Raw genomic sequence first — 16,197 nt, 5'->3', positions numbered from 1 at the left:
GACTGGGTGTGACTGGGTGTCTTTTAATTGTAGTATGTCTTATTAGATGGTGTCAGATATAAGAGGGTCAATCCTCAATTCAGCAAAATATTGAATAAAAAAAATGTCAATTTTGTCAAAATTATGTTTTGGAATCCTTTAATTGGAAAGGATTTCCCAGTTTTCCCATGGGGGAAGAACATTTGGTCTACATCAGGACTGACCACAATCCAAAGTGACACAGTTCCCTAAATATCAATGGTGTGTGGGTGTGTGTGTATGTGTATCCCTCTATCACTCATTGTCTTTCTAACTATCGCTCTCCTCCAGTAACGTACATTTTGTGAGTGCATTACCTCTGCTCTGTTCACCAACATATACACTAATCACAGACACACACACACACACACAAGCACTTAGTGGTAGAATCCTCTTACATCACAGTGCGGCTGATTAAACGTGTCTGAGGCTTAAAACTAACGAGGGGAGGCGTGCCCAGTGCGGGACCGCGGGCCAGGTTTGGCCCACAAGGAACAGAAGCTTTTATAAAAAGACAAATAGGCTTGTGATAAAAATGCCAAATTTTTTATCCAGCCCCTTATAATTTGACCTATTTTACAGCAATCAATTACTCCCTTTGGGTCTGTCTGGTTATTTGATGCATTAGCATTTCTAAACGTGATGTAGGCGCCTCAACCTTCACTTAAGGAAAAACAGAAATTGAAGAACAAAAGAAGAGGAAACAACATGTTTTTACTACCAAGCTCAGTTCAGGAATATAGATAGATAGATAGATAGATAGATAGATAGATAGATAGATAGATAGATAGATAGATAGATAGATAGATAGATAGATAGATGGATAGATCAATCGATCCAGCATCCATCTCATTCTCCAATAAGTATTCCAAGTAATATTTTCAGGCCAACACACACACACACACACACACACACACACACACACACACACACACACACACACACACACACACACATCAGGAACCAAACCATTGACCTGTGTTTCACTGTCATGGAAACTCCACTCATGTTGTACTGTGGGAAAGTATGTGTGTGTGTGTGTCTGTGTGTATGTGTCTGTGTGTGTGTGGCTGTGTGTGTGTGGCTGTAATGGAGTACCAGCCGCTGACATTGTCTCTCCATGGAAAATGTTTAGGAGGGGTCTTGCTCCCTCCCTTTATTTATTATTCTCCCTCTTGTCTCTCTCTCCGTTTCTGATGTTAATGCCAAAACGACGTTGGTTTGGTTTTAAGCCTTATCTCTCCAGATAAAATTTTGTTTGTGACATGGTCGAACACAACTCCCTCTTCAACTTCTATACTACTTTATTATTTATCATACTGTTGTAGTAATACAAAACAAAAACAAAAAACAAACATACTGACTCAAAACAATCAATATAGTCTTTGAAATCACAGAACAGAATAACTTTTTTTTCTGAGGCGAGCTTAAAGTGAACAGAAACATAAACATACATTTGTAAAATCATATAATATAATATAATAAAATATATAAAAAAAAAAAAAAGCATTATGATGAGTGTTGTGCGGATCATCCACTGGGCTGATCTTTGCACTAACAGGTGGATATTATATATTTTTTTTACATATTTCCAGTCAATTTCTATTTTTTCAGAATTGTGCACGTTTGCGTAGGTTCTACATAAACATACTGATGACCAGCATACTTTTTTTTTCTGCTAGGATGTCATCCTGGATGGGGTCTTTTTTTTATAATGCAGTCTAGGGTCTTCATGTCAGAAATATGCAGTTTAATTTCAATTATAACCGTTTTATTCTGTTTCTTTCTCCACACAGAGGAAGAAAAGGCTTAGAGAGAGAGAGAGAGAGAGAGAGAGAGAGAGAGAGAGAGAGAGAGAGAGAGAGAAAATGGTGCAAAAAGCAAGATGGGGACACAGTGAACGAGATAAATCAGTGACTAAAGAGAGAGAGAGAGAGAGAGAAAGAGGGAGAAACCTCCCACACACATCTCTCCACTGAGAAAAGCAGCAGAAAAAAACAAACCCAGTAGCCTCAACCTCTCTGCTCTCCTCCTCCTCCTCCTCCTCATCCTCCTCTCCTCCCTTTCTCCATTCCTCCCAGTATTAACCATGGCAACACCACTCTGCCCGAAGGCATTTTAGCACGAAAAAACCAAACCCACAAGGAGATTTGGGAGACATTTCTGCTTTATTTTCTGCAACTTCCCAGCTCTTCTTTTCTGCCTTTCATCCTCTCGTATCCTGGTCTCCCGTCCCATCTCTCCCCTCTTCTCTTCTTTTCTCCACTCCTCCTCTCCCCCTGTCTTTTCTCCTCTTTTTTTTGTAAGAAAATCTAAATAGTGCTTTCAACTGCCCACACACAGACACACACACAGACACGCACACACACACACGCACAGACACTCACACACACTTCACCTAAAGAGGAGTGGGCGCTAAGGACCAACTGTTGCCAGGCAACGGTAAAAGTTGGATACTAACTTCCATCTGACGTGTGTGTGTGTGTGTGTGTATGTGTGTGTGTGGGGGGGGGTTACTGATTACGCAACACTGAGCACAAACAAAGATCTCTGCTCAGCCCGACTGGGCTTCGGTTCTGAGCTACCGGCCTTTAAATTCCATGCTGTTCTCTTCCCATTCATGTACTGTAAATGGATGTCAGGTTTGCTGGGACGACTCCATTTGTCCATTTGTAATTAAAAAAACAAACGAAGCGTAAATGTGTCTGATGGTCATCATCACATCTACACTGTCAAATAATATGCTCTGAACTTTGACCGCTGTATCATCGGCAGCTGTTAGTATAACGTTTATCTCACTGTAATACAAACGGTTAAAATAAAATGTAATGTACATGTAGATGGACTGGCTGTCACTGGCTTTTACCGATGCAGTAGAATAAAACTGCAACCAGTGCACTGCACTGGTATTATGTGACTAATACCAGTAAATATACAGCCGAGAAATAAGTTATATACATTACAATAAGCTGAACCATGGATGAAGGGAAACTATAATCACTGAAAAATTGTGTTGGGGATAAATAAAAAAAACAAACTGCTCTCATGAAATGATTAACTTTTTATTCACAATACAAAAGGGGCAAAAACAGAAATGCCAACGTGTGAGTACTGTACTTCACTGGCGCGCACATCAGGTTGAAGAGGAGGACTAAACATGTTCTGGGGTGATTTTTTTTTTTTTTTTTTAGGGCAAAGACGAGGCGTGCAACTGTATGATTCGCACGCCGTCCCACCCTTATTACATACAAAAAAAAAAAAAAAAAAAAAAAGGATTTAAAACGGGGCACTTAAAAAAGGCCAGAACTGCCGCCCCGCCGCCTCTTTACCGCAACATTGCCCCCTCCGGAGTGCGCTCGTTTGCTCGTCTCCCTGCAGGTTGTGTCCGACGAAAGATCATTTTAGAGACGTACTTCGTCCCTCTCCGACGTCATCTCAAGGTCGGGGAGCGCGTTTTATACCATTCGATGCAACGCCACCCAAGCGGAGGTGGAGAACCACAGTCCGCAGTGCGAGCGGGGACAGGCTCCGCCCTGGCGGCGCGCCCGCATCACGCCAATCGAGCACTCCGCGTTATTCTCCCCCTGCATAGTGATGAAAGGTTCGACTCCGTTTTTTCAGACCCGGTTCTCGGCGCGTCACTCCGCAATAAAAGAGTCGTTCGATTTTCCCGACCCCTCGGCTTGTTCGACGCAGTCGGCGAAACGCGCCGTCGAGTCCGTTGGACGATGACGTCAGACGGGCCGGTCCAACCTGTTGAGTTGCGAATGCAATTATGACGAAAATACTTCTGAGTTGAAGTCGTGCATCCGGGCGGAAGGATGCAAACTGTGAATGCCAGGAAATCTGGAAATGTTTTGGACCATATTCATAAAAATATATATTTTGGCGGATAACCGCACAATTCCTTATTGTTAATATTATTATTATTATTATTATTATTATTATTATTATTATTATGGTGGATCGTGAAAGTGTAAATCGGTCGCGTTCAGTTTGAATTACGGTCAGACGCCTTGGCCTTTTTTTATTTTGATATTTTTTTGCCTTGGACTTTTACACTACATACGTTTGTTTTTGGTTTTTTTTCCCCCCCAACTTTAAACTTTACTTCCAACCTCAGCAATCATTTTCACCATCCAGCCGTTTGTGTCGAAGAATGACTCCGACGCCGGAGTGACTCCCGACGCCCGAGTCATTCGAAGTCATCGGTTCGCCGCGAGCGAGTCGTCCACGGACCTCGCGCCGCTGTCCCTGCAGCAGTCTCCGGGATCCGAGCGGCGAGAGGCGGCGGAGTTCACTGCGGCTTCTTGGCTCTAGGTGAGTTGTCCCGTTATTTTTATTTTATTTTTTTTTCTTCGCGGAAAACGCCCTCCGCGGGATCCTCCGTGCGGCCGCGGCGGGGATGCGCCCATCCCGGCGTATTGTTGGCGAAGCATCCGCGACCTCGACGCCGAGCGAGCGGGCGGGCGGGGGTGGGGGGGGTGTTTGGATCCGGGGCTACCCCGCCTCTGTCCCTCCTCGCGGGCGCTGCGGGCGGCGTGGATACTAGGTGTCCCGACCCGCAGGCCTCCGTGCCCGAGGAATGAAGTTGCGGCGGGGAATCGGGGTTGGGACCGGGGCTCTTTCTCCGCGTCGATCGCGGCGTTCGACCTGGGGTTTCGTTCGGGCCGGATCGGATCGCACTGGGATCCGATTTATTGTTGCTTTTGCCCGGTTCTGCAGCCCCGCTACGTGTTGGGATGCGAGAAGCCAGGCTGCGCTTTATTTATATGTATCCACGCTTCCACCAGTGGTGGGCTGTTGTCGTTATTGTTATAATAATAATAACAATTATTATTATGATTGGATGCATCTGTGTGTTTAGTGGGAGTGGGGTGGGTGGGGGTGCAGGCGTGGTCGCCACTGGACTCCATCTGCTTTATGCTATCAAAACACGCTGCGGAGACAGGATAGACGTGTGTGTGTGTGTGTGTGTGGTGTGTGTGTGTGTGTGTGTGTGTGTGTGTCTGTCTCTCTCTCTCTCTCTCTCTGCGTGTGTGTGTCTCTCTCTCTCTCTCTCTCTCTCTCTCTCTCTCTCTCTCTCTCTCTCTCTCTCTCTCTCTCTCTCTCTCTCTCTCTCTCTCTCTCTCTGCGTGTGCGTGTGTGTGTGTGTGTGATGGGTGGGGGGGGGGCGTATTATTATTTGGATTGCGCATCGAATTGTCCCGATTTTTAATAATTAAAGCGTTTCTCGGCCCATTTTATACAATCACACAAAACAATTATGTAATCAGATATAGTCTGCGCCGTGCACGCGGCCGCGGGGGCGCGCTCTGCTCTCCCCGTCCCCTCCCCTCCCTCTTTGATGTTGCAGCAACTTGGAGACATTTGGGGTGAGGGTTTGTCACTGGTGGGGTTGGGGGTTTTCTAAACACAGGGAGGTGTCAGAACCCCCCCCCCCCCTTCCCACTCACCCTAGCCTCTTGTTAAAACTGGTGTTCTTTTTTTTGGGGGGGGGGGGGGGGGGGGGGGGTTGTTTGTGGGTGGGGGTGGGGGTGGGTGGTTGTTGCACTGTGTTTTGCAGCAGCCTCAGCTTCCCCTTCGAGGTTAATGGTCTCTGGATAATCCGTTACAGATTTAGGCCGGACCGGACCCCCCCCCCCCCCACCCCTAGATATAATCTCAACCCCCCCAAAAAAGCGAGTTATTAGTGTCTCCAAAAAAATGGCGCTGAGTGTCCTTGTATTGCGACATGAATCGTTTTCATTAAGTTTTTGCTTTTGGAGGGTGGTGGGGGGTGTTTTGTCTTTTCTCTTTTAATCTCCCTGGTTGTGATGGAGGCTTTGCTTCCTCCGCTGAAAAGAAAAGAAAAGGAGGGGGGGGCGGACGGGGTGCGGGGCAGTTTTTACGCTCAACGCCGTCGTTCGTGGTCACCCGCCCGGCCCAAGCTGAAATTGGCTTAACCCCCCCCCCAAAAAAAATGCTCACGCACATCCGGCGTGTGTACCCCGGCGTTCTTTTCTACAGCGTCACTGCGAAGGAGGGGGAACCGAGTTGGTTCTTCCCCAGAATGAACGAGAAGGGCGGACGTTACGGCTGATGATGTCATCGCGGGGAGAGGATAAAGTGTCTTGAGTGCCGTCGACGCCATCGTATCGTGTTGTTTACTTCCAGGTACTGTGGTGGCGCTGTGGTTTTGACTCCCTAGGGCTGGTGATGTCATGTTTTTTTTAGGAACATAACTCGTGTCTGTCATTCAGGCTAATGTCCAAATTGGCATAATGAATCAGTTGTTTTTGTTTTATTTTAGAGGACCATTCAGATTGTTCTGGAAATTTGTTGTGGGTGTGGGTGGGAGGGTCAAGGTCAGGGCTTTGTTTTAATTTCTTTCACAGTAGTTTTTGTAACTTCTGTTTATCTTTAATGCATACACCAAATTGCTTCCAAGTGCCGGGGCCTATTTCCCGCCAGTGTACTATCCAGTACACTGGCACTCTGAACGGCAAAATGTCCTGCTTTTCCATGCTGATTGAATTTGGGCGTGGGCTGTTCCAAACTCCCAAAGAAATGTAATGTTTTCCATTTCTCATGTGTCCGAATCTGATAAGCCAATTTTATTTCAGGCAGGCTGCACGGCAATTGGACTCAATTCCCCTTGGATGAACATAATTATTGACTCATTGACTCAATGATCAGAACAAGTGCCGTGCCTGTTCCAAGCCTGTTTGGAACGGGCTGATTGTAGGGGCGGGCGGATCAATACCAAAAGTATCGATACTACCGATACTACGTCATGATTTGAAGATCGATTTTAGCGTCGATAGGATCGACACCCACAAAGGGATCAGTTTCTCTCAATATATTTCCGCACTTGCGCTCGGCTTGGTGCCCGTCACTGTGTGAACGGGGAGATCCTTTCCCGCACGCACGTGACATGAACGGCCACGCCCAACATCGGCAGAAAAGCCCTCGCTGGAAGCCGTCCGCGGCACCGTTTCTCCAAAACAAAACCAATACTAAGTTTGTTTTTGGACGATTCTGGCCCCGGTATGACTTGGATTCGGGACTAAACCAAATTCTGCACTGTCGCCCATCCCTGCTGCACTGTTGGGAATGGGCTGCACTGCGGACGCAAGTGACTCAGTCACAGAGCCCTGAAGCCCCGCCCCGCTGCTGCACAAAGCAGAGTGCTTCACTTGTGTATTCAAAGTTTATTAGTATTACACGTGTCTCGTGTCCAAATTGCACCAGATTCAACGCTGCACGTCCTCTGGTCCCCAGTACTACACCCGCCAAGTGTGAAGTAGATCGAATGAACAGTCATCAAGATAATCAAAGGACATACATACATACAGATGTTCCTTCCTTTATTAGTTAGATAACTATGCTAAGCTTGGGGGTGGATATCAACGGGAAAGGGTAATGTATTTAATAAAATAAATATATATCTACACGCGCGCGCACACACACGCAGTCTGCTCTCCGTCTGTATCTAGTTTCTGTTGTTAGTTTTCTGTGCGCTGCTCTGTCTCTCGACATCTCACCCCTCTCTCCATCGCTCTCTCGTTCTACCTCTCCTGTAAACAGATCTCCCTGTCTGCACGTAGCCAGGGTAATTACCACCGAGCACTGTTGACAAATGGACCTCAGGGTGTGTGTGTGTGTGTGTGTGTGTGTGTGTGTGTGTGTGTGTGTGTGTGTGTGTGTGTGTGTGTGTGTGTGCGTGTGCGTGTGCGCGTGCGCGCGCAGCTGGTTGCTTGCGAAGGGGAACCAGTCGCTTCACCAGGCTGCAGCAGTGTGTAGACGGATGGAATGAAGACGTCGACTTGGACGTTGACACGGACATTCTGGACCTCGGGATCTCAATACACACATGGGCTCACGGAACATTTCTAAAACTGATATATTGATATTTTGAATCGATTATTTGGATAAATATTTTTTTAATCCTAATTTCTAGATAATCCATTTGGAGCCCCCTCCATGCTATGTGATGTAATAAAAGTATCAGATAAGAGAAATATTTTTATATTCAATCTGTTGCTTATTGGACTAAATGTGAATTGTAAGGTATAAAATAAGACACGCTGCCTCCAAAATAACACAAATTTTAAAAATTTTAAAAAGAAGAAAATTGGTCACACTCTCTTATTACTGTACTCATTTTGGGACCTACGAATGGGACCACGGGTTAAAAAAAAGGTTGACAAGCCCTGAGTGAACTGGTTTGGGATAAACCAGTAACTTTCTCCCAAGGCCCCTCTTGAGGCTGCTGGTAGCCGTTTAAAAAGACGGAGCAATTTTGAGATAGAACCAAATGGATCTTATTCTGACCAATATGATTATGTGATTTGTGAACGTCTCAACTGGAGACATCATAAATAAATGAAAGTTCAGTTTTTTTATATTTGCTATGGCTCAGATACAAGCTGCTCAAAGCATAACCACAACGTTAGATAATGCTCACACATGTTATCTGATGTTATCGGAATAAATCAAGTCGCGCCTGACCAAGGCCAGATTTTTTGGATCCGGTGCCGATCCCAATTTTAGAGAGTTGTAGCCCACCCATTACCGACGTTTTGACCAATATTTTGTGGAAAATGTGCAAATTATCAAATCAGTTTGAAAAATGTATTTTGTTAAAGTTTATATATTTGAGAACATTTAAATTATTAAAAGAATATTTAAATATATAAATACAATTATTTCACTTATAAATTAAAAACACACAAAGAACTTTGTTGATGGATTAACATAATGTCAAAGATCATATTACATTAAAATTCTATTTTATTTTCGTCGTCATCACCTCCAAAACAAATTGGTTTTCTGAGTGACCCATGAACGCAGCGTTTCTTACTGCTTGGAGAGCCATGTCTGTGTCTAAACGCGAGTGTAAACAAGGATGGACGGATTTATAAAGCCTAGTCAGACGTGTGCTTACTTTGGTGAGTGAAACAGACAAGTAGAGGATAAATTATCAATGTTTATTTGTTTATTATACTGTACTTATTTAAAAATCGGGACACATCGGCTTCATAACTGCTGATCCCGATGTGGTCAAAAAAGTCAAATAATGGCCTATAAACCGCTTTGTCCATGTGCAGTGGGGTGACGGTATGAATTTCTGCCAATATTTGTTCGTTTTGTAAAGCTCTTAAAGACTGTATTCTTCGTTCAGGGGTCAAAAAGGCTGGACCGCGACCGAAACATCCTCATTATGCCAAGAACGAACATTTTATGAAGTGACAACAAGCCGCTTTTTACAACAAGGAACTGGCGATAACAAAGTTGGCGAAATGCGATTGAATCACTGTTTCACAGCGGCGGAGGAGGGCATCACTTTATGTCCGACTCACTCGAGTTGGACAAGCCATGACAAGCCGGGCGGCATTGACCGATGTCCGACCTCTCTCGCTCTCTCTCTCTCTCTCTACCAAATGAAAGTTGAACTTGTGTTATTGTGTTGTAGAACAAGTGGTGTTGCTCATTGAGCGGAAGAATGAAATGGGATTCGAGGGGCGGTGAAGGAAGGAAGGAAGGAAGGAAGCATGGATTGTGAACATGCCTCGAATTAGGGTGTGGAGGGAGCAGAACGCTCTGGAAGTCGTCCAGCAGATAAGCAGTAGATGCCTGGCAGCCTCCGCTAAATATAGTGGTCTAATACACTCACCATCACCTTAAAGCGCTCTTTCCTTCCATCAAGTCTGCCTTTCCACCACCTCGCTTCCTGCGAAGTGTGCGTGGGATGCGCACGCACACGCGCGCATACACGCGCGCGCGCACACACACACACACACACACACACACACACATACACACACACACACACAAAGCCTCGCTATCAGTGAAAAAGGGTTTGTTGGATTGGTCCAGCTCTGTTGCATTCCTTTTCGGGTGCGTTTGCCAGGTCGTGAGCGGTCCCTCCTCCACATTCCTGCTTTCATGTCAGATTTTATTCAGGTTTTTATCTGTTACGTTTGCTTAACCTAAAGGCCGGAGTGAACGGGGCTGGCTTTTAGTCATGCATATTTACTTATTTGAATCAAATTAGGAAATGCAATAGAATCCTATGGATGTTGGAGTCCTGTAGATGTTAAATCAGCAGCCCTGCATCCTCTCTGCTCATTGGCAAAACATAACGCAGGGAAAATGATTTAGTAATGCAAATTTGTAATTCATAACTTGTGTTCATGCTGGTGCTCAGGCTTTGCTGCAAAACGATACATGGGGATTAAAAACTCAGGAAAACTCTGCGGGTGGTGCTCCCCTCCCATCAGCAGCCAAAATCTTGTTAATGAGTCATCTTTATTTCATGGATATTTATGTCGGACTTAATCTGCTGTCAGAGTGTTTTCGGTGAGTACCGTTTCAAGAGGCCCGCTGCGTTCATCCGGGTGGATATAAAGGCAGCGGCTGAATTTGGTTTCCCACCCAAACTGGGGGAAAAAAAGTCCTGAAGCGGTGCTTCCTCCTCTCGGGTGAATCGGAGCAGCTTTTTGCCGATGATATTTTCTGCAGCGCAACTCAGTGATGAATGGTCTTAAACCTAAAACACTCTACCGGCGGAAAGAGCTTAACCTTGCCGTTTCGTGACCGACTGTGTGTAGGAGGTAAGAGACGAGGCAGGGAGCTGTGTTCAGGGACGAAAAGGATATTGGAAAATCTTTGCCGCAAACTGAAATAAAAAAAAAATAAAAAAAAAAAAGGGGAGCGGGCTCTGGCAGGCTGATGACGGACTGATCCGGTACCTATGAATCCACAGCCACAGTTTTCATCATCAAACTAAGACTTTTCTTCTGGCCTCGTTCGTTGGTATAACCCAGTATCACCTTTTGAAGGGGCGTGGCACAGCGGCAACCTTCCAGGGCGCTTTTGAATTTGTCCAGCAGCGAAATGTCTCCAAACGGTTAAGAGACGGCTCGGCACAGATGAGGCGCAATCTGCTTTGTGTTTCAGCAAGAATCAGTCAGACAGATGGCCCCGGGGACGCAGGAGAAGCCGCTTCACGGGCGAGCCAGCGGACGGAAGATTCATTCTTATTCCACCGCCTTAAAAATGTGGCTCTCGTGCCCGGTCCCGGGGATTCTAGGGAGCAGAGCTGGATGCCTGTTGAATTTAGCTCACTGGCAAGGTGTAAAACCAGGAATGCTCTGCGACCCCCGAGGACCGGGCTTGACAATGTGGTCCTGGGCGTGATCGTCCGACTTCAACCTGAAAAAGAGAACTTTCCACAATGCGTCGAACGTCGGTCGAATAAATGCTTCAAATCTTAAAACAGTGAGCCTCACATTTCAAGTCGGATTTTGGAGCCAAGAATCTCTGCGGTTAAACAAACAAAGGGAATAACTTGAACCCTCACTCCGAAATAAAACAATATTTACGAACAACGCTGACAGTTGGGATGTTTCATGTTTGACTGCGGCTCACCGCCTGCGTCGCTCGAGTTATAATCAACTGCTCAACGGCTGGTTTGTGGACTTGTGTTGAATTCAACCTTGACCTTTGACCTTGCAGCCGCCAGAGAGACGCCGCCACGGCTCACCTCTTCATTACCCACAAACAAAGGAGACGCAGGTTTCAATGGCGCCGGAATCTTTTCCATTTAATTATTTGTAATTTTTTTCATATTTAATTAAAATATTCCTCTTCAAGATGCTCAGGCCATATAAACGACATTCGTTTTCGTATCAACAAATACCCTGTGAGGGAAATCTCTTTTCGAACCTCTTTGCATGCATTGATTGTTATTCTTAAGGAGTGACGCAAACACACACGCACACACACAGATGTTATAAATGGGGTTGGAGCCTGCAAGGCAACAAAATGTCACATTCATTCACTTATCACTCAAGGTGGGGGTGTGTGTGTGTGTGTGTGTGTGTGTGTGTGTGTGTGTGTGTGTGTGTGTGTGTGTGTGTGTGTGTGTGTGTGTGTGTGTGTGTGTGTGTGTGTGTGTGTGTGTGTGTGTGTGTGTGTGTGCGTGCGTGCGTGCGTGCGTGTGTGTGCACGCGACCAGTCTGTTTACGTGAAGAGGACAATTTAAACACCGATCAGCCAGGTTGTATGAAGAATAACGTCTCTGTAATGTGTCTGAGTGTACGGTGAAGTTTGCCGACTTTGGCACTTTTCAAAACTGTTGATGGGGAACACACTTATGCTCACACACACACACACACACACTCTCTTACACACAGCTGTGTAATATTGACTTTCAATAGAATTAAGTTAATTTGATTTCCATGTGGCCAGAGGCGTGTCTGTTACCAAAGACATTTACCCAGCCCTGCACAGCCTGGGAACACGTGCTTAACACGCACGCACGCACACGCACACGCGCACGCACGCACGCACGCACGCACACACACACACACACACACACACACACACACACACACACACACACACACACACACACACACACACACACACACACACACACACACACACACACACACACACACACACACACACAAGCACGCGTGCAGACTGTTTTCACATTCCTGATAAATGAAATGGTGGATACTCCCAGATGTGGTCTATACACTTCACCATATGGAAGCTGTGTGTGTGTGTGTGTGTGTGTGTGTGTGTGTGTGTGTGTGTGTGTGTGTGTGTGTGTGTGTGTGTGTGTGTGTGTGTGTGTGTGTGTGTGTGTGTGTGTGTGTGTGTTAGAGACTAGGGGTAGAGTTTATCAACATTTAGTGATTATGTGTGGGTTTGAGTGTGCATTGAAATGAAACATTGAATGTGGCAGATGAATGGAGAGACAGGCAGGCAGATAAAAAAAGGATGACAGACAGAATGATAGATCAGCCAGTGGAAGTTAAGTCTGGGAACCGTCAGCTGTTTGGTCAGTGGTGTGTGTGTGTGGTATTAAGGAGATTTACACCAGGGTAGTTCTTGTCCACGCTGACCCACATGGCATTCTGGGTAAAGAGCACAGTGACCTCAGAGGAGAGGAAGGGGGGATTGCATGCCCTTGACCACACACACGCACAAAATATTGTTGGGGACTGGCTTGAGGACATTCATCTGCTTATGGCTGAATGTCCTGAACACCACCCCCTCCCCTGCTTATTTCTCATTTAATATGAGGCATTTTTGCACTGCAGGAACTTTTTCATAGTTCTAAGAACTTTTGGAGGGAACCCTCCTTTTTTTTGTGTGTGTTCGCACTGCAGGAACTAGGAACGATCACAGCTCTCAGAACGCAGTTTTGAGGGGCTTTTTTAGCTCATACTCCAGGGCAGGGACTAACTGGCACAAGGGGAACCTTCAATGACGGTAGTGCACGGTGATCGTACCAGAAGTAAGTCCATGGTCCTTGCCCTCGGTGCACTGAGGACAGTCCACCTGGTCGATTACCAGCCCACATACACTCGGCGATAATAGACAATAAATAATGAAAAACAATACAAATATTATTTTTTATTGTAGATGTATTAATTTCTTTTTTTAAATTTTCCGACATTAATTGAATGAAATTCAAACAGATTCGATTTTGATTTATTCTTTCCTGCAACATCAATCCAGTTGAAATGAGAGGGAATGCTTTACAGTTCAGCGTGGATGCAAAAGTAAAAGATCAAGTCATTTCCATGTCATATCTCTGTCCTGCTCTCTGCTATAAATGCACACTTGCAACCCACACAAACTGTGACTAAGTCCGTCTCAGTATTGATTGAACCGGTTGCACAGGAAGAAGACACTGTGGAACTTGAAGCATCAGACATTTTGGGTTGTGGGTAGCGCTTTAAGTGTTTTATCATTAATTATTATAAATATTATAGCTAATAATATAGATATAGATATAGATATTATAGCATATCATATTTTGATCATTTTTTATATATAGGACAGTTATTATGTGATTTAATTATTAATTATTCCTGTGTGTGTGTGTGTGTGTGTGTGTGAGAGTATTGCGCTAATCTATCAAGTCTTGCATCACAATGTTGAGCTGGCATTTGTAAATGATGTCCTCATAATCATTCTGTGATTGGGATGCCAGTACTGCATGTAGAAAAACATTCCTGTGAGATGTTGGTTGACGTTTCACTGTCAAAGTCAACAGCACACTCACAAGCATTGCTTTCATACTGTACAAACAAACACACACACACACACACACACACACACCATGGCTTTTAGAATAGATTGGATCTGACAACCCACAATGCACTGAAGCTGCTCGAGATCATGATTGTGTCTCTGGCCCAGACTCAAATGATTGCATGGATCACCATGACGACAAGGCAACTCCTCCAATCTGGACATGTTTAACTGGGGCTGTAGTTGTATGGGGATTTGTGTTTGTATTTTTGCAAGGTGTTGGATGATTGCTTATTGAGAGCATTGCAGAATACACAGATCAGCCACAACATTAAACCCTCTGAAAGGTGAAGTGAATAACATTGCTCGTCTCGTTCCAATGGCACCTGTCAAGGGGTGGGATATATTAGACAGCAAGTGAACAGTCAGTTCTTGAAGTTGATGTGTTGGAAACAGGAAAAATGGGCAAAGCGTAAGGATCTGAGCGACTTTAACAAGGGCCAAATTGTGATGGCTAGAGGACTGGGTCAGAGCATCTCCAAAATGGCAGGTCTTGTGGGGTGTTCCCAGTATGCAGTGGTTAGTAGCTACCAAAAGTGTCCAAGGAAGGACAACCGTTGAACCAGCGACAGAGTCATGGCCGCCGTGGGGAGCGAAGTCTAGCCCGTCTGGTCTGATCCCATAGAAGAGCTACTGTAGCACAAATTGCTGAAACAGATAATGCTGCTATGATAGAAAGGTGTCAGAACACACAGTGCATCACAGCTTGCTGTGTATGGGGCTGTGCAGCTGCAGAGCGGTCAGAGTGCCCATGCTGACCCCTGTCCCCTGCCTAAGCACCTACAATGGGCATGTGAGCGTCAGAACTGGACCATGGAGAGCGATGGAAGAAGGTGGCCTGGTCGGATGAATCACATTTCCACCCCGCCCATCCATCATGTGGATGGGCGGGGTTAGGGTCCGATTCGATCCAGCGACTGTGGGATGTGCTGGAACAACAAGCCGGATCCATGGAGGCTCCACCTCCCAACTTGCAGGACTTGATCAGGACAGGATCTGCTGCTAACGTCTTGGTGCCAGATACCACAGGACACCTTCAGAGGTCTTGTGGAGTCCATGCCTGAATGGGCCAGAGTTAAAAATACATAAATATATTGTATAAACAGATGTCGCAATGGGAGAGGGCTGGATAATTAATCAATGATTGTTAATTATCATTCATTGATTTTGATTAGATTCAACTAATTGCACAAGTACTGAGGCAATGCATTTCTCTGCATTTTACCATCCTGGTAACTGACATATCTAGGAGCAGTGGGCTGCGCTATAGCGAACAGTTAGGCGGTTAAGTGTCTTGCTCAAGGACACATCAGCACGCTACAGGGAGGAGCTGGTGATCGAACCGGCAGTCTTAAATCTAAAAATACATAAATAGGTCTGAAAGCTTTTATAAAGGAGAGTGTTTTAGGTGGAGGTAAGACCATATACCTCATTATATTTCAATACTGTATGATATTCCCTGACTATGTTGATATTTAGTTCTTGCCCTACAATGGGAGGATACTTGAACTTCCCCATTGTTTGGGCCTGTTTGCTTGCAATATAAACGCAACACACCCCCATCCAAAATGTCCTGCTCGCCTTTGAAACACAAAAGCGAGGAAGTCAGCAGTCGGGGCTGATCATAGGGATAAGAACCGGGGTCGGGATGGTTCTGCGACGTCGAAGCCCTTTCGCCGCACTGTTCGTAGCAACACGGGGCGTGAACGGTTGCACAACAACACACATCTGGCCCTGCACAACGAGCGCCGTCAAGTGTGTTTGTGTGGGAGGACCACGATAGAGATCTGTTCCTCCAATGTTTTGGACCCCGCCGCGGTTTTCAAGGGAGGGAACAAGCCGACATAGCTGTATATGGTGTCCGTGAGGCTTCGGAGGGAGAGGGAGCAGATGGGACGAGGAGTGAGCGATCAGGGAGGGAGGGAGGGCGAGCTGGGTTGAGTCGTCCTCTCCCGATGTGTTTGTAGCAACAGAAGACAATCGGCAGGTTGAGCTGGTATGAGCCGGCTGTCGAAATTCAATACTTTAATGGCACCGACTGAATTGCATCAATGCTATTAAGTGCTTAAAAGCTATGTG

General features: G+C 45.7%; 1 protein-coding gene across 1 annotated transcript in view; it reads left to right on the top strand.

Annotated features, from left to right (window-relative positions):
• The first annotated feature begins 4,281 nt into the window (after positions 1–4,281).
• Positions 4,282–16,197, top strand: part of sptbn1 (spectrin, beta, non-erythrocytic 1) — a 91,676-nt gene continuing 79,760 nt past the window's right edge. Inside the window, 1 exon segment of the mRNA XM_080016786.1 lies at positions 4,282–4,338. The gene's annotated coding sequence lies outside the window, so the exon portion shown is untranslated.

The sequence above is a fragment of the Zeus faber genome, assembly GCF_960531495.2.
Source record: "Zeus faber genome assembly, chromosome: 16".
Taxonomy (NCBI): domain Eukaryota; kingdom Metazoa; phylum Chordata; class Actinopteri; order Zeiformes; family Zeidae; genus Zeus; species Zeus faber.
The sequence above is the reverse complement of the archived record's forward strand: the minus strand, read 5'-3'. Positions and strand labels throughout refer to the sequence as shown.